Below are 24,314 nucleotides of genomic sequence, written 5' to 3' on the forward strand. Positions count from 1 at the left end.
TGATTAGGCGATGCTGGGGAAGGTTCAAAGAACGCTGATAGGTCTGCATACGGCTGGAGTGTACGGGCGAACGGCGGATATGTGAGCAAAGTCCACGCACTTTGAGGAGCAGGTCGGATAACCCCGGATAACTTTTCAGGAAGCACTGCACCACCAGGTTTAAGGTGTGAGCCAGGCAAGGAATGTATTTCAGTTGGGAAAGGGAGATGGCAGCAATGAAATTCCTTCCGTTATCACTCACTACCTTGCCTGCCTCAAGATCTACAGTGCCCAGCCACGACTGCGTTTCTTTCTGCAAGAACTCGGACAGAACTTCCGCGGTGTGTCTGTTGTCGCCCAAACAATTCATAGCCAATACAGCCTGCTGACGTTTGCCAGTAGCTGCCCCATAATGGGAGACCTGGTGTGCAACAGTGGCAGCTGCGGATGGAGTGGTTGTGCGACTGCGGTCTGTGGACGAGCTCTCGCTTCTGCAGGAAGACGAAGAGGAGGAGGAGGGGGTGCGAACGGCTACAGCCAATTGTTTCCTAGACCGTGGGCTAGGCAGAACTGTCCCAAACTTGCTGTCCCCTGTGGACCCTGCATCCACCACATTTACCCAGTGTGCCGTGATGGACACGTAACGTCCCTGGCCATGCCTACTGGTCCATGCATCTGTTGTCAGGTGCACCTTTGTGCTCACAGATTGCCTGAGTGCATGGACGATGCGCTCTTTAACATGCTGGTGGAGGGCTGGGATGGCTTTTCTGGAAAAAAAGTGTCGACTGGGTAGCTCGTAGCGTGGTACAGCGTAGTCCATCAGGGCTTTGAAAGCTTCGCTTTCAACTAACCGGTAGGGCATCATCTCTAACGAGATTAGTCTAGCTATGTGTGCGTTCAAACCCTGTGTACGCGGATGCGAGGCTAAGTACTTCCTTTTTCTAACCATAGTCTCATGTAGGGTGAGCTGGACTGGAGAGCTGGAGATCGTGGAACTAGCGGGGGTGCCGGTGGACATGGCAGACTGAGAGACGGTGGGAGATGGTATTGTTGCCGCCGGTGCCCTAGATGCAGTGTTTCCTACTGCGAAACTGGTGATTCCCCGACCCTGACTACTTTGGCCTGGCAAAGAAACCTGCACAGATACTGCAGGTGGTGCGGAAAATGGTGGCCCTACACTGCCGGAAGGGATGTTGCGTTGCTGACTAGCTTCATTGGCCGAGGGTGCTACAACCTTAAGGGACGTTTGGTAGTTAGTCCAGGCTTGCAAATGCATGGTGGTTAAATGTCTATGCATGCAACTTGTATTGAGACTTTTCAGATTCTGTCCTCTGCTTAAGGTAGTTGAACATTTTTGACAGATGACTTTGCGCTGATCAATTGGATGTTGTTTAAAAAAATGCCAGACTGCACTCTTTCTAGCATCGGATACCTTTTCAGGCATTGCAGACTGAGCTTTAACCGGATGGCCACGCTGTCCTCCAACAGGTTTTGGCTTTGCCACGCGTTTTGGGCAAGATACGGGCCCGGCAAATGGAACCTGTTGCGATGTTGATGCCTGCTGCGGCCCCTCCTCCTCCGCTTCAGAACTGCTGCCGCCTGCACCCTGTTCCCCCAATGGCTGCCAATCGGGGTCAAGAACTGGGTCATCTATTACCTCTTCTTGTAGCTCGTGTGCAACTTCGTCTGTGTCACCGTGTCGGTCGGTGGTATAGCGTTCGTGATGGGGCAACATAGTCTCATCAGGGTCTGATTCTTGATCATTACCCTGCGAGGGCAATGTTGTGGTCTGAGTCAAAGGACCAGCATAGTAGTCTGGCTGTGGCTGTGCATCAGTGCATTCCATGTCAGATTCAACTTGTAAAGGGCATTGACTGTTAACTGCTTCACTTTCTAAGCCAGGGACGGTATGTGTAAAGAGCTCCATGGAGTAACCCGTTGTGTCGCCTGCTGCATTCTTCTCTGTTGTTGTTTTTGCTGAAGAGGACAAGGAAGCGACTTGTCCCTGACCGTGAACATCCACTAACGACGCGCTGCTTTGACATTTACCAGTTTCACGAGAGGAGGCAAAAGAGCTAGAGGCTGAGTCAGCAAGATAAGCCAAAACTTGCTCTTGCTGCTCCGGCTTTAAAAGCGGTTTTCCTACTCCCAGAAAAGGGAGCGTTCAAGGCCTTGTGTAGCCTGACGACGAACCTGGCTCCACAGCTCCAGACTTAGGTGCAATATTTTTTTTCCCACGACCAGCTGATGCTCCACCACTACCACTACCCTCATTACCAGCTGACAATGAACGCCCCCGGCCACGACCTCTTCCACCATACTTCCTCATTGTTTTAAAAACGTAAACAAACTAACGGTATTTGTTGCTGTCACACAAATTACACGGTGAGCTATAACTTCAGTATGATTTAGCTACCCCTTTACAGGTGAGCGAGACCACAACGAAAATCAGGCACAATGTTACACACTCTGTTGTTGGTGGCAACAAATGAGAGAGATGCCACACACGCAGGACTGTCACTGAAGCACAAATGTAAATATTAATCTCCCACTGATTTGATTTTTTTTTTTTTTTCAGGGAGACTTTAGGAAAAAAAAATAATAGAATAAAATGATTTTTTCAGGAAGAATTTAGAAACCAAATAAAATAAAATGATTTTTTCAGGGAGAATTTAGAAAACAAATAAAACAAAAAAAGGCTTTCTATGGCCCACTGAGTGAGAGATGACGCACACAGGAGTCAGGAGTGGCACACAAGCCCAGAGGCCAATATTTATCTCCCACTGATTGATGTAGTGATTTTTTCAGGTAGATTTTGGAACCCAAATCAAGCTAAAAAATTAATAGGCTTTCTATGGCCCACAATTGGAGAGAGAGAGAGAGATGGCACACCCAGGAGTCAAGACTGGCACACAAGCAGAAAGGGCAATATTAATCTCCCACTGATTTTTTTTTTAGGAAAAAAAAATAATAGAATAAAATGATTTTTTCAGGAAGAATTTAGAAACCAAATAAAACAAAAAAAGGCTTTCTATGGCCCACTGAGTGAGAGATGACGCACACAGGAGTCAGGAGTGGCACACAAGCCCAGAGGCCAATATTTATCTCCCACTTTTTTTTTTTTCTTCCAGGGAAAATTTATAAACCCAATAAAAAAAATAATAAATAGGCTTTCTATGGCCCACTATCTGAGAGACAGAGAGAGATGGCACGCTTAGGACTGGCACACAAGCCCAAAGGCCAATATTAATCTCCCTTTTTTTTTTTTAAGGGAGAATTTATCAAACCAAAAAAAAATAAATAAATAGGCTTTCTATGGCCCACTATTTGTGAGAGAGATGGCACGCTCAGGACTGGCACACAAGCCCAGAGGCCAATATTAATCTCCCACTTTTTTTTTTTTTTCCAGGGAAAATTTATAAACCCAATAAAAAAATAAATAAATAAATAGGCTTTCTATGGCCCACTATCTGAGAGAGAGAGATGGCACGCTTAGGACTGGCACACAAGCCCAAAGGCCAATATTAATCTCCCACTGATTGATTTATTGATTTTTTCAGGTAGAATTTAGAACCCAAATAAAGCAAAAAAAAAAAATGGGCTTTCTATGGCCCACTGAGTGAGTGATGATGCACACAGGAGTCAGGAGTGGCACACAAGCCCTGAGGCCAATATTTTTCTCCCACTGATTGATGTAGTGATTTTTTCAGGTACATTTTAGAACCCAAATCAAGCAAAAAAATAAATAGGCTTTCTATGGCCCACTATTTGTGAGAGAGATGGCACGCTCAGGACTGGCACACAAGCCCAGAGGCCAATATTAATCTCCCACTTTTTTTTTTTTGGTTCCAGGGAAAATTTATAAACCCAATAAAAAAATAAATAAATAGGCTTTCTATGGCCCACTATCTGAGAGAGAGAGATGGCACGCTTAGGACTGGCACACAAGCCCAAAGGCCAATATTAATCTCCCACTGATATTATTATTGATTTTTTCAGGTAGAATTTAGAACCCAAATAAAGCAAAAAAAAAAAAAAAAGGGCTTTCTATGGCCCACTGAGTGAGTGATGATGCACACAGGAGTCAGGAGTGGCACACAAGCCCTGAGGCCAATATTTTTCTCCCACTGATTGATGTAGTGATTTTTTCAGGTAGATTTTATAACCCAAATCAAGCAAAAAAAATAAATAGGCTTTCTATGGCCCACTGAGTGAGAGATGACACAGACAGGGATGGCACTCTAGCAGAAATGTCAATCTTAATCTCCCACAAAAAAAAAAAAACAGGGAGTGTCCTTCAATTACTATCTTCCTGCAGTAATCTCAGCCAGGTATGGCAGGCAGCAATAAGGAGTGGACTGATGCACAAATTAAATAAAAAGTGTGTACAAACAAAAAAGATAGCTGTGCAGAAAGGAAGGAACAAGAGGATTTGTGCTTTGAAAAAAGCAGTTGGTTTGCACAGCGGCGTACACACAGCAATGCAGCTATCAGGGAGCCTTCTAGGGCAGCCCAATGAGCTACAGCGCTGAGGGGGAAAAAAAAAAATGTAGCTTCCACTGTCCCTGCACACCGAAGGTGGTGTTGGGCAGTGGAAATCGCTACAGCACAAGCGGTTTGGTGGTTAATGGACCCTGCCTAACGCTATCCCTGCTTCTGACGAAGCGGCAGCAACCTCTCCCTAAGCTCAGATCAGCAGCAGTAACATGGCGGTCGGCGGGAACGCCCCTTTATAGCCCCTGTGACGCCGCAGACAGCAAGCCAATCACTGCAATGCCCTTCTCTAAGATGGTGGGGACCAGGACCTATGTCATCACGCTGCCCACACTCTGCGTTTACCTTCATTGGCTGAGAAATGGCGCTTTTCGCGTCATTGAAACGCGACTTTGGCGCGAAAGTCGCGTACCGCATGGCCGACCCCGCACAGGGGTCGGATCGGGTTTCATGAAACCCGACTTTGCCAAAAGTCGGCGACTTTTGAAAATGAACGACCCGTTTCGCTCAACCCTAGTCCTTTTACTAGGCACTGCTCCTAATAGCCAGTTTCCTACTCCACACTGATGAGGGGCAAATACCCCGAAACAGCTGTCTGTGGATGGACACCATGTTTTGGCATAGGTGGTTTTCCTTTTTGGATGCTGCCCTTCCAGTGGTTGTTCCTTCCCAGTGAAAGACCTGGCTATTTATTGCTTGCGTTGAGAAACACGTGATGGTGTCTCCACGGCTTATCTACATGCATTTGCATATTTCCCATAAGGGATGGGAGCAGTGTTCTGGATCACTGCGTTGAGAAACCCGTGATGGTGTCTCCGCGGTGTTGGATGTTTTGATCTCCCAGAGGTCATTCATCCTTATGTTTATAGTCCTTTTACTAGGCATTGCTCCTAATAGCCAGTTTCCTACTCCACACTGATGAGGGGCAAATACCCCGAAACAGCTGTCTGTGGATGGATACCATGTTTTGGCATAGGTGGTTTTCCTTTTTGAACGCTGCCCTTCCCGTGGTTGTTCTTTCCCGGTGAAAGACCTGGCTATTTGTTGCTTGCATTGAGAAACACATGGTGGCGGCTTTTCTACATCTATAAGGCTATATTTACACATCCATGTGAGTGTTACCATCCCAGAGAAATGGACCAATTTTTTTTTTCAGGTATTGTCCTAGTTTTTTTCATTTACTATTCTCATCCTTTTTATCAGGTAGGTAGACAGTATGAACATTTGTTTTTATCGATTGTTAGCAATGGATCAGTTAAAGACTGTTCAAACTGGGATGGAACGCTGACGTTCCAGACGCTGATGCAAAATGCTGACCAAAATATTGAAGTGTGAATAAGGCCTTGGGTCATGTTCACTTGTTTAGTGTTTGGTCAGTATTTTACACCAGTATTTATAAGCCAAAGCCAGGAGTCAGAAGAAAAGTATAATAGAACCCGTCACCGTATCTGCATTTTTCACCCACTCCTGGTTTTGACTTACAAATACTGATGGAAATACTGACCAAATGCCGAACATGTGAACATTACCTTATTGTGAAAATCTGTTGCATGATCCATTTTGAAAGTTTAAACCCACCTACACTGACAATTACTCAGTGACCCTCTGCTATGATACTGCTGAAATCTCACAGTGCTCAGTATAAGCTGCAGCTGTCAATCAGGCTGGATGGGTGGGTGGGTGTTTGTAGACTGAAAACACTTGGACTCATGAGTCATGAGGTCTCTTACTCTTTATCTGGGCTCATAAAAGGATCATTTTAATACCATCATTATACAGCCATTGTGATATGGATTAAAACCCCTAGACAATAAACAGGAACAAAAACAATAATGATTCAGGGCCATTTTGTGCAATTTTTAGAGGTCCTATACTGCCTACAAGACTTTATACTATTGGTTTGGGATAACTGACTGCCTTTAACAAAGAATTCTTCATGCTATCATGCAGGCAACATTCTTATTTTTTGACTTCTTGGGTCCGTAATGGTGATAGAGATGGCCCCTCTTTTTGACCCCCTTGATATTCAGCATGAATCGTAGATCTAGAGGACCAACAGCATCTACTGAGGTCTGCCAAGGGAATGAATGATGACGCAGGTAATCGCAGAGGCATGCTGTTAATGGTGTAAGGATATATTTAGAGGAGTCATTGTTTTTCCTTTCTTTGGTTATGGGTAAAAAGGGTCAAAATGGTAAAAAAGAAAACATATGTAAATATATCCTTCGGACCTTTGCACACAAGGTGATTGTGTGGTGGTTGTTTTTCACACAATGGTAGCAAATTCACTGACAAAGAGTTGCAGTTTCTGAAAGGCATCACTCTATGTGACTGCACACTTGTGAATCCTCACATCCTGTGAACACAGTATTTTCCGGCGCTGGCTCTAGGAGAGGGTTTTAAGTAAATAGGAGCACAGCAGTTAGGAATAATATTGCATTTTTCTGTATGGAGGAATATAAGCAAGTAAGCTCAATTGTCCCTACAGTTGGGTTAATCTGCTTGTTGTCTTCCATGATAACAATTCACATGTTTTGTATATTTCTGACATTTTTTTTAAAATGAATTCTTGCCTCCTATTTTAAATTAATTGTAGCAAAATTATTTGAACATTTCTCTTAGGCTACGTTCACATTAGCGATGTGCGGACCAGCGTCGGTGACGCAACGCACAACGCATGCAAAAACGCATGCACAACGCAGCTTTTTGTGATGCATGCGTTCATTTTTGCATGATTTTTGGCGCAGAAAAAACTGCATCATGCAGCATCCTCTGCACCCTGACAGTTGCGCCAAAATGACACATGCGTCACAAAACGCAAGACAACGCATGTCCATGCGCCCCCCATGTTAAATATAGGGGCGCATGACGCATGCATCGCCGTGGCTGCCCCCGACGCTGCCCTGCACAACGCTGATGTGAACGTAGACATATAGGTATTATAATTGCATTACATAACATCAGTAAAACATGAAATAGCAAGCAAAAAGATTGCACAATATAAAACTTAGACACATGCACGTCTGGCAATGTACAGCAATAGAAGACAATGGAGTATAAATAAAGCAGAGCTGTGAGCGTTACATACAGTATACATTACACTGAGCGGTCTGGCAGATGACAGCCTACAGGCAGGGGGGGCTTCCCAGAGGTCCTATGTACTGGTAACACAAAAGTCTATACAGTGCTAATATGCCAGTACATGTATGAACAACACGCAGGACATGAGTCAAGCACTCGGTTTGCTGTCTGTTCTCTCTGTCACTGTTTTTTTACATGTTTTGTTATTATAAAAGTGAAATCTTAATATAGGTGTAAAACCTCTGGAAGAAAAATAATGAGAAAATTATTGCCTAATTCCCAATAAATGTTCTGTCTCTCTTTATCTCTCTCTCATTCTTTAGCTCGATCTCTTTCTCTCTGTATCTTTATCTTTGTTTCTTTTTGTCTCTCCCTCATATTCTCTGTCTGTCCATCTCTTTCTCTCTCATTTTCTCTTTCTCTATTTCTTTCTCTCTCTCTCATTCGCTGTCTCTCTCTCTTTCGCTCCGTCTCTCTTTATCTTTCTTTATCTTTCTCTCTCATTCCGTCTCTATCTCTCTTTCTCTGTCTCTCTCTTTCTCTATCTCATTCTCTATCTCTTCATCTCTCTTTTTCTCTCTCATTCCCTGTCTCTATCTCTTTCGCTACGTCTCTCTCTTTCTCTATCTTTCTCTATCTCATTCTCTATCTCTTCATCTCTCTTTCTCTCTCATGCTCTGTCTCTCTCTTTCTCTCTGTCTCTCTCTTTCTTTATCTTTCTCTATCTCATTCTCTATCTCTTCATCTCTCTTTCTCTCTCTCATGCTATGTCTCTCTCTCTTTCTCCCTGTCTCTTTCTCTATCTCATTCTCTATCTCTTCATCTCTCTTTCTCTCTCATGCTCTGTCTCTCTCTTTCTCTTTGTCTCTCTCTTTCTCTATCTTTCTCTATCTCATTCTCTCTCTTCATCTCTCTTTCTCTATCTCATGCTCTGTCTCTCTCTTTCTCTCTGTCTCTCTCTTTCTCCCTGTCTCTTTCTCTATCTCATTCTCTACCTCTTCATCTCTCTTTCTCTCTCATGCTCTGTCTCTCTCTTTCTCTCTGTCTCTCTCTTTCTCCGTCTCTTTCTCTATCTCATTCTCTACCTCTTCATCTCTCTTTCTCTCTCATGCTCTGTCTCTCTCTTTCTCTTTGTCTCTCTCTTTCTCTATCTTTCTCTATCTCATTCTCTCTCTTCATCTCTCTTTCTCTATCTCATGCTCTGTCTCTCTCTTTCTCTCTGTCTCTCTCTTTCTCTATCTTTCTTTATCTTCCTCTATCTCATTCTCCATCTCTTCATCTCTCTTTCTCTCTCTCATGCTCTGTCTCTATCTCTCCTTCTCTCTGTCTCTCTCTTTTTCTATCTTTTTCTCTATCTATTTTTCTTTCTTTATCTCTTTAGCTCTCTCTCTCTCTCTCTCATATGGAGTTGGTTTGGGGGTATTACTCTGTTTTCTTGATGTGTTCTTTCCTTAGGTCATATTTGTTAAAATTAGTAACGTGATAAAAAAACACAACTAAAAAAAATAATTATTTTAACCTAAAGACCAAAATACAATTCCCTTCTAATATGTATAGTTTTGATAACTTAAAATAACTTTTCCTTATCATACGACATGAAAAAGTGGGGCGGGTTGCTTAGTGTGTAGTGATTTTATGTTGTCGAGGCAGACAAGTCAAACAATCATTTTTCACGGTCTCTTATGATCTCTATTTGTCACAGGGCTCGGTTATAGAACTACTTTGTCAGATATATCTGAAATAGTTTATTAGAATTACAGTTCACTGAGCATTTATTAGATGTTACTGTGAAACTAAAGCATCACCAAGTCTAGATATGGCAGGTAGTAAGTGTACTTGATTTTAAACAAAGCAGATTTAAAAAAAAAATCAGTTTAATAAGTAGTAAAAATAATGTTAACAATTGAATTAAAACTCAAAAATATAAATACATTTTTTAACATTACAACGCTCCAGGGCTATCATTTAAATTTAAAATATCACAATGTTATAATTATTCTTAACGTTTACTGAAAACCTTTTCAATTCTGACATTATACGGGAAAAATGATAACTTTATTGATTTGAAATCCAAAACTAAACACAGACTGAGACACCAGAAGATCTTGATCACATGTAAACTTATAACTATTATCAAAAGGTATAAAATTGTAAAAAATAATCCATAAAAGGAGACATCCAGGAGAGCTCCAAATTTGGTGCAATAGTAAAGCAGAGTTTATTTTCCTAGTCGTATGCAACAGTTTAACGTTTGTCAAGCAAAGAACAATTCATAGTTAATTTGTAGTTTTAGTTATTAGCAATGTTAATATTGTATTACATAAAATTCTTAACATACAAAAGAATCCAAGATAAAAAAATAAAATAAAATTAGTTAAATATTGTAGTGTTTGGAAAATCCGGTGATTTAGGATTTATTGATAAATTGTGATTTTCTATGCAGTTTTTAATAAGAGGAGCACATACCTGGATGACAGACTCTGGAGCTGTGTGAGTAATGAAACAGGTAATCAAGTGGAAACTAACTCAGCAGGACCTAAAGGAGGAAACGCTTGAATAAAATCTGTTTAACATTTAAGCCAAGCCTGATGAAACCTATCGACATTGGTTGTAGAGTTTTACAGAACTGCACTATAATTCACCCCATCATTAACTTGTGTCTCTCCTCTGTTAGTACTTGCACTGTGATTATAAAAGGAGTGGATCTAGTTCATTTTAAATGTAGCAATAATGAATGGGTCATTTAACTTTTATGCAAGTCAGTGAATTATGATACTTTCGCTGTAATAATACAGATGACTCCAATACTTCATTGTCTACCAGAGAAGATGCGCCATTATTCCCTATGTATCCCCTACTGGTATGACAATCCTGAACAGCAAAGATATCAGTCCAACATAATAACAGCTTTCTTTTAAGAATTTCAACTCAAAGACATGGTGGTGCCAGTAGCGAAGGATGTTGAGGTAAAGTGACATGGACCCATGGAGGCGAAAATGTTAAAAGTACGTAAGCCGTTTGCAAACTTTATTCTTTATTGTAAAACAGTTCAAGAGGAAGGTTGACATTTAAACAGGTTCCTGTAAATCCTTTTAACATCTGGACTTTAATTAAATAATTCAAAAATACATATCAATCATTTTTTGGTAGACGGTCTTTTATACTGTACTAGTGTTGAACTTCTGTTTATGGACGTACCCCTGAAAATAGAATGTGTCGATAAATAAGAGAGTGTGATCTATCTCACCCACGTTGAAGTAGCCGGCGAATCCTCATCTCGGATTTAAAAAAAACACACTCTTGCTCAGTGGTAGATGTACAAAAAGGTAGGGATTTTTGGATGAAAAAAAATTAAATTGTGGTTTATTGGCAGCAGGATTAAATAAAAAAAGAACATTCCTAGTACTACAGAAAACAAAAAAATACAATATAAATATATATATAGATATATATTTATATACTATATATATATATATATATATATATATATGAGGTATCATGATTACTCGCTAATCCCGCCCCCTGCACAGAAGCTCTGCCTCCCACCACATCACCACACACAATCCCGCCCCCATCCCATCACCATACACAATCCTGCCCCCCACCCAATTACCACACACAATCCCACCCCCACCCCATTACCACACACAATCCCGCCCCCCCACCCCATTACCACACACAATCCCGTCCCACCACATCACCACACACAATCCGGCCCCCCACCACATCACCACACACAATCCTGCCCCCCACCCCCTCACCACCCATAATCCCACCCTCCCTCCCCATCAACACTCATAATCCCGCCCCCCATCCTAATGGTATTTTTGTGAGTTCTGCCCTTGGGCTCCCTCTGGTGGTTTCAAGTGGAACTGCTGCTCTTTTAGGTAGTTGTAGCAGCTGCCTTCACTAATCGCCTTGCCTGGGTTTGTTATTTAAACCTGCTCTGGGCTTTAGTTCATGCCTGCTGTCAATGTTCTTGGTTGGATTTGGTTCTCTCCTTGGAATTCTCACATGGCCAGTCCTGGTCTGCAAAAGATAAGTTTTTGCTAGTTTTTGTTTGTCCATTTGTTTGGACTTCATTGCTCTGCAGTTATGTCTCTTTATGTCCAGCTTGTCACTATGTCTCATTCAGGCTAGCTGGAAGCTCTGGGAAAGCAGATTTGCCCCTCCACACCGTGAGTCGGTGTGGAGTTCATTTTTGTAAACTCTGCGTGGATTTTGTAGTTTTTATACTGACCGCACAGTATCCTTTTCTATCTGCCTATCTAGTTTAGTATTGGCCTCCCTTTGCTGAATTCTGATTTCATTTCTATGTACGTCTTTTCCCCTCCTTTCACAGTCAATATTTGTGGGGGGCTATCTTTCCTTTTGGGGGTTTCTCTGAGGCAAGATAGCTTTCTATTTCCTTATTTAGGGGTAGTTATATCTTAGGCTGTGAAGAGGTGTCTAGGCAGAGTCAGGAACATCCCACAGCTATTTTTAGTTGTGTTGTTAGGATTAGGGACTGCGGTCAGTAGAGATACCACCTTCTCAGAGCTCGTCCATGTTACGTTTTAGCCACCAGGTCATATCAGTGTGGCCTCTTAACCACCAGGTCATAACAGCCCCCCACCCCATCACCATACATAATACCGCGCCCCCACCCCATCAAAACCCATGATCCTGCCCCCCGCCCCATCACCACCAATAATCCCGCCCCCCGCCCCATCACCACCCATAATACCGCCCCCCGCCCCATCACCACCCATAATCCCACCCCCCGCCCCATCACCACCCATAAAAAACATCACCACGCATAATCACGCTCCCCGCCCCATCACCACCCATAATCCCACCCCATCACCACCGATAATCCTGCCCCCCACCCCATCACCACCCATAATCCCACCCCATTACCACCCATAATCCCGCCCCCATCACCACCCATAATCCCACCCCCCAGCCCCATCACCACCCATAATCCCACCACATCACCACCCATAATCCCGCCCCATCATCACCCATAATCCCATCCCCCCACCCCATCACCAACCATAATTCCGTCCCCCCACCCCATCACCACCCATAATCCCGCCCCCCACCCCATCACCACCTAAAATCCCGCCCCCCCACCCCATCACCACCCATAATACTGCCCCCCACCCCATCACCACCCATAGAAAAATCACCACCCTACCCCATCACCACCCATAATCCCGCCCCCCCACCACATCATCACCCATAATCCCACTTTCACCCCATCACCACCCATTATCCCGGCCCCATCACCACCCATAATCTCGCCCCCATCATCACCCATAATCCCACCCCCCAGCCCCATCACCACCCATAATCCCGCCCCCCCAACACATCACCACCCATAATCCCGCCCCCCACCCCATCACCACCCATAATCCCACCCCAACCCCATCACCACCCATAATTCCACCCCCCCACCCCATTACCACCCATAATTCCACCCCCCACCCCAATACCACCCATAATACCACCCCCCACCCCATCACCACCAATAATTTTACCCCCCACCCATAATCCCACCCCCTCACCCCATCACCACCCAATATCACGGCTCCATCGCCACCCATAATCCTGCCCCCCACCCCATTACCACCCATAATCCCGCTCCGGCCCCATTACCACACATAATCCCACCCCCACCACATTACTACACATAATCCCGCCCCAACCACATTACAACACATAATCCCGCCCCCCACCACATTACTACACATAATCCTGCCCCCCCACCATATCACCACACATAATCCCGCCCCCCCACCATATCACCACACATAATCCCGCCCCCACATCACTCTCACTAATCCCGCCCCTTGCACAGTAGCTTCGCCCCACCATATCACCACACATAATCCCGCCCACTACCACATCACCACATAATCCCGACCCCCAACACATCACCACACAATTCCCCCCACCCCATCACCACACACAATCCCGCACCCCACTGCATCACCACGCATAATTCCGCCCCCCAACACATCACCACGCATAATCTTGTCCCCCCACCACATCACCACGCATAATCCCGCCCCACCACATTACCACAGATATTCACACCCCCACCACATTACCACACAATCCCGCCTCCCACCACATTACCACACATAATCCCGCCCCCACCACATTACCACAGAGAATCCCGCCCCCCACCATATTACCACACATAATCCTGCCCCCCACCATATTACCACACATAATCCCATCCCCTACCCCATTACCACAGATATTCCAACCCCCACCACATTACCACACAATCCCGCCTCCCACCACATTACCACACATAATCCTGCCCCCCCACACATTACGACAGATAATCCTGCCCCCACCATATTACCACACATAATCCCACCCCCCACCATATTACCACAGATAATCCCTCCCCCCCACCACATCACCACATAATCCCGCCCCCCACCCATCACAACGCATAATTCCGCCCCCCAACACATCACCATGCATAATCCTGTCCCCCACCACATCACCACATAATCCCGACCCCCAACACATCACCACACAATTCCCCCCACCCCATCACCACACACAATCCCGCACCCCACTGCATCACCATGCATAATTCCGCCCCCCAACACAACACCACGCATAATCTTGTCCCCCCACCACATCACCACGCATAATCCCGACCCACCACATTACCACAGATATTCACACCCCCACCACATTACCACACAATCCCGCCTCCCACCACATTACCACACATAATCCCGCCCCCACCACAATACCACAGAGAATCCCGCCCCCCACCATATTACCACACATAATCCTGCCCCCCACCATATTACCACACATAATCCCATCCCCTACCCCATTACCACAGATATTCCCACCCCCACCACATTACCACACAATCCCGCCTCCCACCACATTACCACACATAATCCCGCCCCACCCACACATTACGACAGATAATCCTGCCCCCACCATATTACCACACATAATCCCACCCCCCACCATATTACCACAGATAATCCCGCCCCCCCACCACATCACCACATAATCCCGCCCCCCACCCATCACAACGCATAATTCCGCCCCCCAACACATCACCATGCATAATCCTGTCACCCACCACATCACCACGCATAATCCCCCCCACATTACCACAGATAATCCCTCCCTCCACCACATTACCACACAATCCCTCCCCCACCACATTACCACACATAAGCCCGCCCCCCACCACATTACCACAGATAATCCCACCCCCCACCATATTACCACACATAATCCCGCCCCCCACCATAATACCACACATAATCCCGCCCCCACCACATTACCACAGATAATCCCGCCCCCCACCATATTACCACACATAATCCCGCCCCCCACCATATTACCACACATAATCCTGCCCCCCCACCATATTACCACACATAATCCCGCCCCCCCACCATATTACCACACATAATCCCGCCCCCCCACCATACTACCACACATAATCCCGCCCCCCACCCCATTACCACAGATATTCCCACCCCCACCACATTACCACACAATCCCGCCTCCCACCACATTACCACACATAATCCCGCCCCACCCACACATTACGACAGATAATCCTGCCCCCACCATATTACCACACATAATCCCACCCCCCACCATATTACCACAGATAATCCCGCCCCCCACCCCATTACCACATAATCCCACCCCCCACCCATCACAACGCATAATTCCGCCCCCCCAACACATCACCATGCATAATCCTGTCCCCCACCACATCACCACGCATAATCCCACCCCCCCACCACATTACCACAGATAATCCCGCCCCCCACCACATTACCACACAATCCCTCCCCTCACCACATTACCACACATAATCCCGCCCCCCACCACATTACCACAGATAATCCCACCCCCCACCATATTACCACACATAATCCCGCCCCCCACCATAATACCACACATAATCCCCCCCCACCCCATTACCACAGATAATCCCGGACCCCACCACATTACCAAACAATCCCGCCCCCCCCCACACATTATGACAGATAATCCCGCCCCCACCACATTACCACACATAATCCCGCCCCCCACCACATTACCACAGATAATCCTGCCTCCCACCATATTACCACACATAATCCCGCCCCCCACCATATTACCACACATAATCCTGCCCCCCACCATATTACCACACATAATCCTGCCCCCCACCCCATTACCACAGATAATCCTGGCCCCCACCACATTACCACACAATCCCGCCCCCCACCACATCACCACACATAATCCCCCCCACAGTAGCTCCGCCCCACCACATCACCACATAATTCCACCCTCCAACACATCACCACACATAATTCCGCCCCCCACCGAATCACCACACACAATCGCACCCCCACCCCATCACCACACATAATCCCACCCCCAACACATTACCACAGATAATCCCGCCCCCCACCACATTACCACACAATCCCTCCCCCCACCACATTACCACACATAATCCCGCCCCCCACCACATTACCACAGATAATCCCACCCCCCACCATATTACCTGTTGTGAATTCTGTTGTCGGGCTCCCTCCTGTGGTCATGAATGGTACTTCGGCTGTTTCTGTCCATGGACTTCCTCTGGTGGGTGTGTCTGAGTTTCACAGGTGATGAGGTTAATTCGTTAGCTGCTGCTCTATTTAACTCCACTTAGATCTTTGCTCCATGCCACCTGTCAATGTTCCAGTATTGGTCTGTTCACTCCTGGATCGTTCTTGTGACCTGTCTTCCCATCAGAAGCTAAGTTCCAGCTTGTATTTCTTTGGTTTGCTATTTTTCTGTCCAGCTTGCTATTTAATTTGTTGTCTTGTTTTCTGGAAGCTCTGGGACGCAGAGGGAGCGCCTCCGCACCGTGAGTCGGTGCGGAGGGTCTTTTTGCGCCCTCTGCGTGGTCTTTTTGTAGGTTTTTGTGCTGACCGCAAAGTAACCTTTCCTATCCTCGGTCTGTTCAGTAAGTCGGGCCTCACTTTGCTAAATGGTTCTGTAGAAGGACGTAGATCTGGGGATTTATTATGATGGAATATAGGCTGAACTGGATGGACAAATGTCTTTTTTCGGCCTTACTAACTATGTTACTATGTAAATCTATTTCATCTCTGTGTTTGTATTTTCATCTTTTCTCATAGTCATTATATGTGGGGGGCTGCCTTTTCCTTTGGGGAATTTCTCTGAGGCAAGGTAGGCTTTATTTTTCTATCTTCAGGGCTAGCTAGTTTCTTAGGCTGTGCCGAGTTGCATAGGGAGCGTTAGGCGCAATCCACGGCTATTTCTAGTGTGTTTGATAGGTTTAGGGATTGCGGTCAGCAGAGTTCCCACGTCCCAGAGCTCGTCCTTATTATCAGTAACTATCAGGTGATTCCGTGTGCTCTTAACCACCAGGTCCATTATTGTCCTGACCACCAGGTCATAACAATTACCACACGTAATCCTGCCCCCCACCATAATACCACACATAAAACCATTACCACAGATAATCCTGGCCCCCACTACATTACCACACAATCCCGCCCCCCACACATTATGACAGATAATCCCGCCCCCACCACATTACCACACATAATCCCACCCCCCCACCACATCACCACACATAATCCCACCCCCCCACCACATCACCACACATAATCCCACCCCCCACCACACATAATCCCACCCCCCACCACATTACCACAGATAATCCCGCCCCCCACCATATTACCACACATAATCCTGCCCCCCACATATTACGACAGATAATCCCGCCCCCCCACCACATCACCACACATAATCCCGCCCCCCACCACATCACCACACATAATCCCACCCCCACATCACACTCGCTTATCCCACCCCCTGCACAGTAGCTCCGCCCCACCACATCACCACACATAATCCCACCCTTCACCACATCACCACATAATTCCGCCCCCAACACATCCCCACACAATTCCACCCCCCACCGAATCACCACACACAATCCCACCCCCACCCCATCACCACACATAATCCCACCCCCCAACACATCACCACACATAATCCTGCCCCCCACCCCATTACCACACATAATCCCGCCCCCCACCACATCACCATGCATAATCCCGCCCTCACCACATCACCATGCATAATCCTGCCCCACATCACAACAGATAATCCCGCACCCCCACCACATTATCATACAATCCCGCCCCCCACCACATTACCACACATAACCCAACCCCCTACGACATTGCCACAGATAATCCTGCCCCCCATATTACCACACATAATCCCACCCCCACCATATTACCTCACATAATCCCGCCCCACCACATCACCACACATAATCCCACCCCCCACCACATTACCACACATAATCCCGCCCCCCACCACATTACCACGCATAATCCCGCCCCCACCACATTACCAAACATAGTTCCGCCCCCCAACATCACCACACATAATCCCGGCCCCCACCATATTAGCACACATAATCCCCCCATCACATTACCACACATAATCCCACCTCCCACCACATTACCACACATAATCCCGCCTCCCACCACATTACCACACATCCTGCCCCACCACATCACCACACATAATCCTGCCCCCACCACATTACCACACATAATCCTGCCCCCCTACCACATTACCACACATAAACCCGCCCCCCATCACATTATCACACATAATCCCCCCACCACATTACCACACATAATCCCGCCCCCCACCACATTACCACACACAATCCCGTCCCCACACATTAAATTGTACCTGGTAGAAGTCAAGGAAAGATCTTTGAAAATGACTACATTTACAGAGAAATTTTAACTTAACCCCTTAGTGACAGAGCCAATTTGGTACTTAATGACCAGGCCAATTTTTACAATTCTGACCACTGTCACTTTATGAGGTTATAACTCTGGAACGCTTCAACGGATCCCGCTGATTCTGAGATTGTTTTTTTCGTGACATATTGCACTTCATGTTAGTGGTAACATTTCTTCGATATTACTTGCGTTTATTTATTAAAAAAACGGAAATATGGCGAAAATTTTGAAAATTTTGCAATTTTCAAACTTTGAATTTTTATGCCCTTACATCAGAGAGATATGTCACACAAAATGGTCAATAAATAACATTTCCCATATGTCTACTTTACATCAGCACAATTTTGGAAAAAAAAAAAATTATTAGGGAGTTATAAGGGTTAAAATTTGACCAGCAATTTCTTATTTTTACAGCAAAATTTACAAAACCATTTTTTTTAGGGACCACCACACATTTGAAGTCAGTTTGAGGGGTCTATGTAGCAGAAAATGCCCAAAATTGACACCATTCTAAAAACTGCACCCCTCAAGGTGCGCAAAACCACATTCAAGAAGTTTATTAACCCTTCAGTTGCTGCACAGGAACTGAAGCAATGTGGAAGGAAAAAATGAACATTTTACTTTTTTTCACAAATATTTTACTTCAGAATCAATTTTTTTTATTTTCACATGTGTAAAAAAAGAAAATGAACCACATCATTTGTTGTGCAATTTGTCCGGAGAATGCCAATACCCCATATGTGGGGAGGGACCACTATTTGGGTGCACAGTAGAGCTCAGGAGGGAAGGAGCGCCATTTGGCTTTTTCAACATAGAATTCCCTGGAATTGAGATCGGACACCATGTCGCGTTTGGAGAGCCCCTGATGTGCCTAAACAGTGGAAACCCCCCACAAGTGACACCATTTTGGAAACTAGACCCCCTAAGGAACTTATCTAGGTGTGTGGTCAACACTTTGAACCCCCAAGTGCTTCACACAAGTTTATAACGTAGAGCCGAAAAAATTAAAAATCATTTTTTTTTCACAAAAATGATCTTTTCACCCCCAATTTTTTATTTTCCCAAGGGTAGCAAGACAAAATAGACCCCAAAAGTTGTTGTGCAATTTGTCCTGAGTATGTCGATACCCCGTATGTGGGGGTAAACCTCTGTTTGGGTGCACAGTAGAGCTCAGAAGGGAAGGAGCGCCATTTGACTTTTTCAACATAGAATTCTCTGGAATTGAGATCGGACACCATGTCGCGTTTGGAGAGCCCCTGATGTGCCTAAACAGTGGAAACCCCCCACAAGTGACACCATTTTGGAAACTAGACCCCCTAAGGAACTTATCTAGGTGTGTGGTCAACACTTTGAACCCCCAAGTGCTTCACACAAGTTTATAACGTAGAGCCGAAAAAATTAAAAATCATTTTTTTTTTCACAAAAATGATCTTTTCACCCCCAATTTTTTATTTTCCCAAGGGTAGCAAGACAAAATAGACCCCAAAAGTTGTTGTGCAATTTGTCCTGAGTATGTCGATACCCCGTATGTGGGGGTAAACCTCTGTTTGGGTGCACAGTAGAGCTCAGAAGGGAAGGAGCGCCATTTGACTTTTTCAACATAGAATTCTCTGGAATTGAGATCGGACACCATGTCGCGTTTGGAGAGCCCCTGATGTGCCTAAACAGTGGAAACCCCCCACAAGTGACATCATTTTGGAAACTAGACCCCCTAAGGAACTTATCTAGGTGTGTGGTCAACACTTTGAACCCCCAAGTGCTTCACACAAGTTTATAACGTAGAGCCGAAAAAATTAAAAATCATTTTTGTTTCACAAAAATGATCTTTTCACCCCCAATTTTTTATTTTCCCAAGGGTAGCAAGACAAAATAGACCCCAAAAGTTGTTGTGCAATTTGTCCTGAGTATGTCGATACCCCGTATGTGGGGGTAAACCTCTGTTTGGGTGCACAGTAGAGCTCAGAAGGGAAGGAGCGCCATTTGACTTTTTCAACATAGAATTCTCTGGAATTGAGATCGGACACCATGTCGCGTTTGGAGAGCCCCTGATGTGCCTAAACAGTGGAAACCCCCCACAAGTGACACCATTTTGGAAACTAGACCCCCTAAGGAACTTATCTAGGTGTGTGGTCAACACTTTGAACCCCCAAGTGCTTCACACAAGTTTATAACGTAGAGCCGAAAAAATTAAAAATCATTTTTTTTTCACAAAAATGATCTTTTCACCCCCAATTTTTTATTTTCCCAAGGGTAGCAAGACAAAATAGACCCCAAAAGTTGTTGTGCAATTTGTCCTGAGTATGTCGATACCCCGTATGTGGGGGTAAACCTCTGTTTGGGTGCACAGTAGAGCTCAGAAGGGAAGGAGCGCCATTTGACTTTTTCAACATAGAATTCTCTGGAATTGAGATCGGACACCATGTCGCGTTTGGAGAGCCCCTGATGTGCCTAAACAGTGGAAACCCCCCACAAGTGACACCATTTTGGAAACTAGACCCCCTAAGGAACTTATCTAGGTGTGTGGTCAACACTTTGAACCCCCAAGTGCTTCACACAAGTTTATAACGTAGAGCCGAAAAAATTAAAAATCATTTTTTTTTCACAAAAATGATCTTTTCCCCCCCAATTTTTTATTTTCCCAAGGGTAGCAAGACAAAATAGACCCCAAAAGTTGTTGTGCAATTTGTCCTGAGTATGTCGATACCCTGTATGTGGGGGTAAACCTCTGTTTGGGCGCACTGCGGAGCTTGGAAGGGAAGGCGCGCCGTTTGACTTTTTAATCTCTTAATTGTGAGAGCGGACGTCATTTTGGGTTTGTAGATGTGCCTAACAGCAGAAACCCCCCACAACTGACCCCGTTTTGGAAACTACACCCCTCAAAGATTTTAATCAGGGGTATATTGAGCAATTTGAACCCACATGTATGACACAGAGTTTGGTAACATTAGGTTGTCATATTGAAAAAATTCATTTTTTTCCACGAGAATCTTGTTTTAGACCTGAATGTCTCGATTTTTCAGATATAACATCAAAAAGTGGACCCCACAATTCGTTACCCACTTTATTATGAGTGCAGCAATATCCCATATGTAGTAAAAAAGTTCTCTTTGGACAAATGGCAGGGCTTGGACAGAAAGGGGCACAATGTGACAAATTTGGCTTTATTTGAAATTGAAGATCCAGGACCCATTCAAAGCTTCTAGAGACATTGAGCAAAAAAGAAAATCCTTCCAGGAATTATTACTCACAGAGGGAGGCATGCTCCTAAAACACAATGGCTGACTATAAAATTGGTCTTGCTAACAAAACAGTTGTCCCGCCGCATTTGCGTATATTGTAGCAGGAAGAATAAACTGTACTGGAATGAAGGGCAAAATGTGTAGGAAAATGCAGCCAACTATGTGGCAAAGCGGAGTTTGTTCCAAAGATGAAAGAACACCATCAGGGCTAGAATGGCAGACACTTTCAGAGACTGGTTGTACAACGCCCTTTTAGCTCCATCAATCCCTATATGAGAGACGAATGTGCCAATAGACGTGGTACACCATAGCAAGCTCCCACCCGCCAAGGTCAGAACCGCTATATGCACAAAACAACCAGTTCTCTATAGAAAGTATTGTCTGGTACCAGAGGTTCGGCAAGAACCATAAAGTAAAGCCCATAGTGTATAAGTACGGAACTTCCTCATTTTTTAGAAATCCTACAATAAAATGATCATGCCCGTATCATCAACATAAATATAAGTAATATAAATGGAAGCCAAAGTTTTGTGTAGCAAGACAGTTATAAAAACAGTCAAAGTTAGATAAATGGTCAAAAATGTTTGAGTAATAAAGTCCTAGAATTCATTTTCAGATAATCTCACTTTTCAAGATCATTTCTGGGGTCCACATTCTAACGCTTATTGACATAGGTACGTGGACGAGAATTTGTTGGAATAGTAGTTTGGTATGGGATTGATCAAATTCTGGAATTAATTGTGAAATGGGGTAAAATGGGATCTACTAATTAAAATATTTATCAATTGTTCCAAATTGTACTACCGGGGCCACTAAGCAGAAAATAAAAATGATTGAAAAAAAAACAAACTAATAATTGTAGGTGGTGTGGTAGGTCTCAAAACAGGGGGAGATACAAAGGCCTGGTTGGGATGGGCATGTGGGGCAATAAAATCGGGAATCACTCCGCCTGCCATGCTTTCTGCAAACTCGGCACCTTTTTTGAGGATACCTTTGGGTGGGAGTGACAGGGACAGGGTGAGGAAAATGGCGTTCTGACAGTCTCCGGGAATCCTCAGAGTCGAAGGCTTCCCCCGGTGCCATGGACTCAAATATGAGGCTCTCTACTACTTTTTCCTGAAAGTGCAGGAAAGTTAGTGGTCCTTGAGATTTTTTGTATAGGACAAAACTGTTGTAGGTGGCAGTCTGAATTAGATAGATTCCCACCTTTTTATACCACGCCCTGGTCTTCCTCTTGACCAGGTATGGTTGCAGAACCTGGTCTGACAGGTCTACGCCACCCATATGTCTATTATATTCTGTGACGCAGACAGGTTTTTCTTTGTCCCTGGTGGCACCCCTCTCTCTGACCGTCACAGTGGTGTCCGTATGCAGTGTGGAAAGCATATAGACGTCCTTCCTGTCTTTCCACTTCACTGCAAGAAGTTGGTCGCTTGCAAGTGAAAATGACGCCCCCCTCTCCAAACGTCTGGACACCAACTGTGACGGAAACCCCACTCTGTTTTTCCTCACTGTCCCACAGGCCCCTGTACTTGCAGCATGGAGGGATTTGTATAGGGGGATACTCGTGTAATAATTATCTGTGTACACGTGGTACCCTTGATTGAGAAAGGGCGTCATTAGCTCCCAGACAATTTTGCCTGGGATACCAATTGTCTGGGGGCAGTTTGGGGGGTTTATTTGGCGGTCCCTACCTTCGTAAATTAGGAAGGTGGACGTGTACCCTGATGAGCTCTCGCAAGCTTTATATAATTTTACGCCGTATTTGGCTCTCTTGGAGGGAATAAATTGGCGGAATGAAAGACGGCCCTTGTAGCTCATCAAGGACTCGTCGACTGCCATATTTTGCTCTGGGGTATAGGAATTTAGAAAGGAAGTTTTTAGAAGGGAAATTAGGGGTCTTAATTTATTTAGCCGATCGTAGTTGGGGTCAGTTCTTGGGAGAGCTTGGGCATTGTCACTGAAGTGGAGGAATCTCATCAGGGCTTCGTAACGGGCTCGGGACATGATGGCTGCAAATACAGGGGTGCAGTGGACAGCTTTTGTTGCCCAGTAAGAGCGGAGAGTGGGTTTTTTTACTATACCCATATTCAGGGTGAGGCCTAAGAATGTTTTAATTTCGGGGACATTTGTGGGGATCCAGGAACGGGAATGAAAGGCAGTGGGTTTTTGGGAAATATATTGCCGGGCATATAGGTTAGTTTGGTGGACGATTAATTGCAGGACTTCGGGGCTAATGAAAATTTCAAAAAAATCAATGGGGGTAAAATTGGCGACATCTACTTTTATTCCAGGGACTGCAGAAAAAGGGGGAATTTGAGGGGAAAATGAGGTGTCATTATACCACAGCGGTGGGGGGACTGCGGTACTTGGTCCTGCCTCTGAAGCTTCAGCAGTGACGACCGACTCCGCTACCACCGGGCTGGGGGATCCCGTGGAGGAAGAGTCGTCATCACTGTCTGAAAACTGCTCAACTTCAGGGGCAGAATCTGTTTCGCTGCCGGAGCAAAGCAGGCTGTAAGCTTGCTCCGCGCTAAAAGTTCTGCGAGCCATTTTATCTAATTCCTCCCCTAACCCTAAAAAAAATAAAAAAAAAAAATTATAATTTTTTTTTTCTTTTTTTTTATAATCCTCTGCTGGTGATGCAGGGATTACGGAGAACGGGGGTGGGTAAATGGGATGCTGGCGGAGG

General features: G+C 45.2%; 1 protein-coding gene across 2 annotated transcripts in view; it reads right to left on the reverse strand.

Annotated features, from left to right (window-relative positions):
• The window catches only part of LOC138648573 (4-galactosyl-N-acetylglucosaminide 3-alpha-L-fucosyltransferase FUT6-like), a 79,754-nt gene extending 69,624 nt beyond the window's left edge, over nucleotides 1–10,130 (reverse strand). The window contains exon 1 of one of the 2 annotated variants that reach the window (XM_069738352.1): nucleotides 10,021–10,130. The gene's annotated coding sequence lies outside the window, so the exon portion shown is untranslated. The remainder of the gene's footprint in view (nucleotides 1–10,020) is intronic. The other variant, XM_069738353.1, reaches the window with a different exon arrangement.
• Nucleotides 10,131–24,314: the final 14,184 nt, after the last annotated feature.

Source organism: Ranitomeya imitator, chromosome 9 (assembly GCF_032444005.1).
Source record: "Ranitomeya imitator isolate aRanImi1 chromosome 9, aRanImi1.pri, whole genome shotgun sequence".
NCBI lineage: Eukaryota > Metazoa > Chordata > Amphibia > Anura > Dendrobatidae > Ranitomeya > Ranitomeya imitator.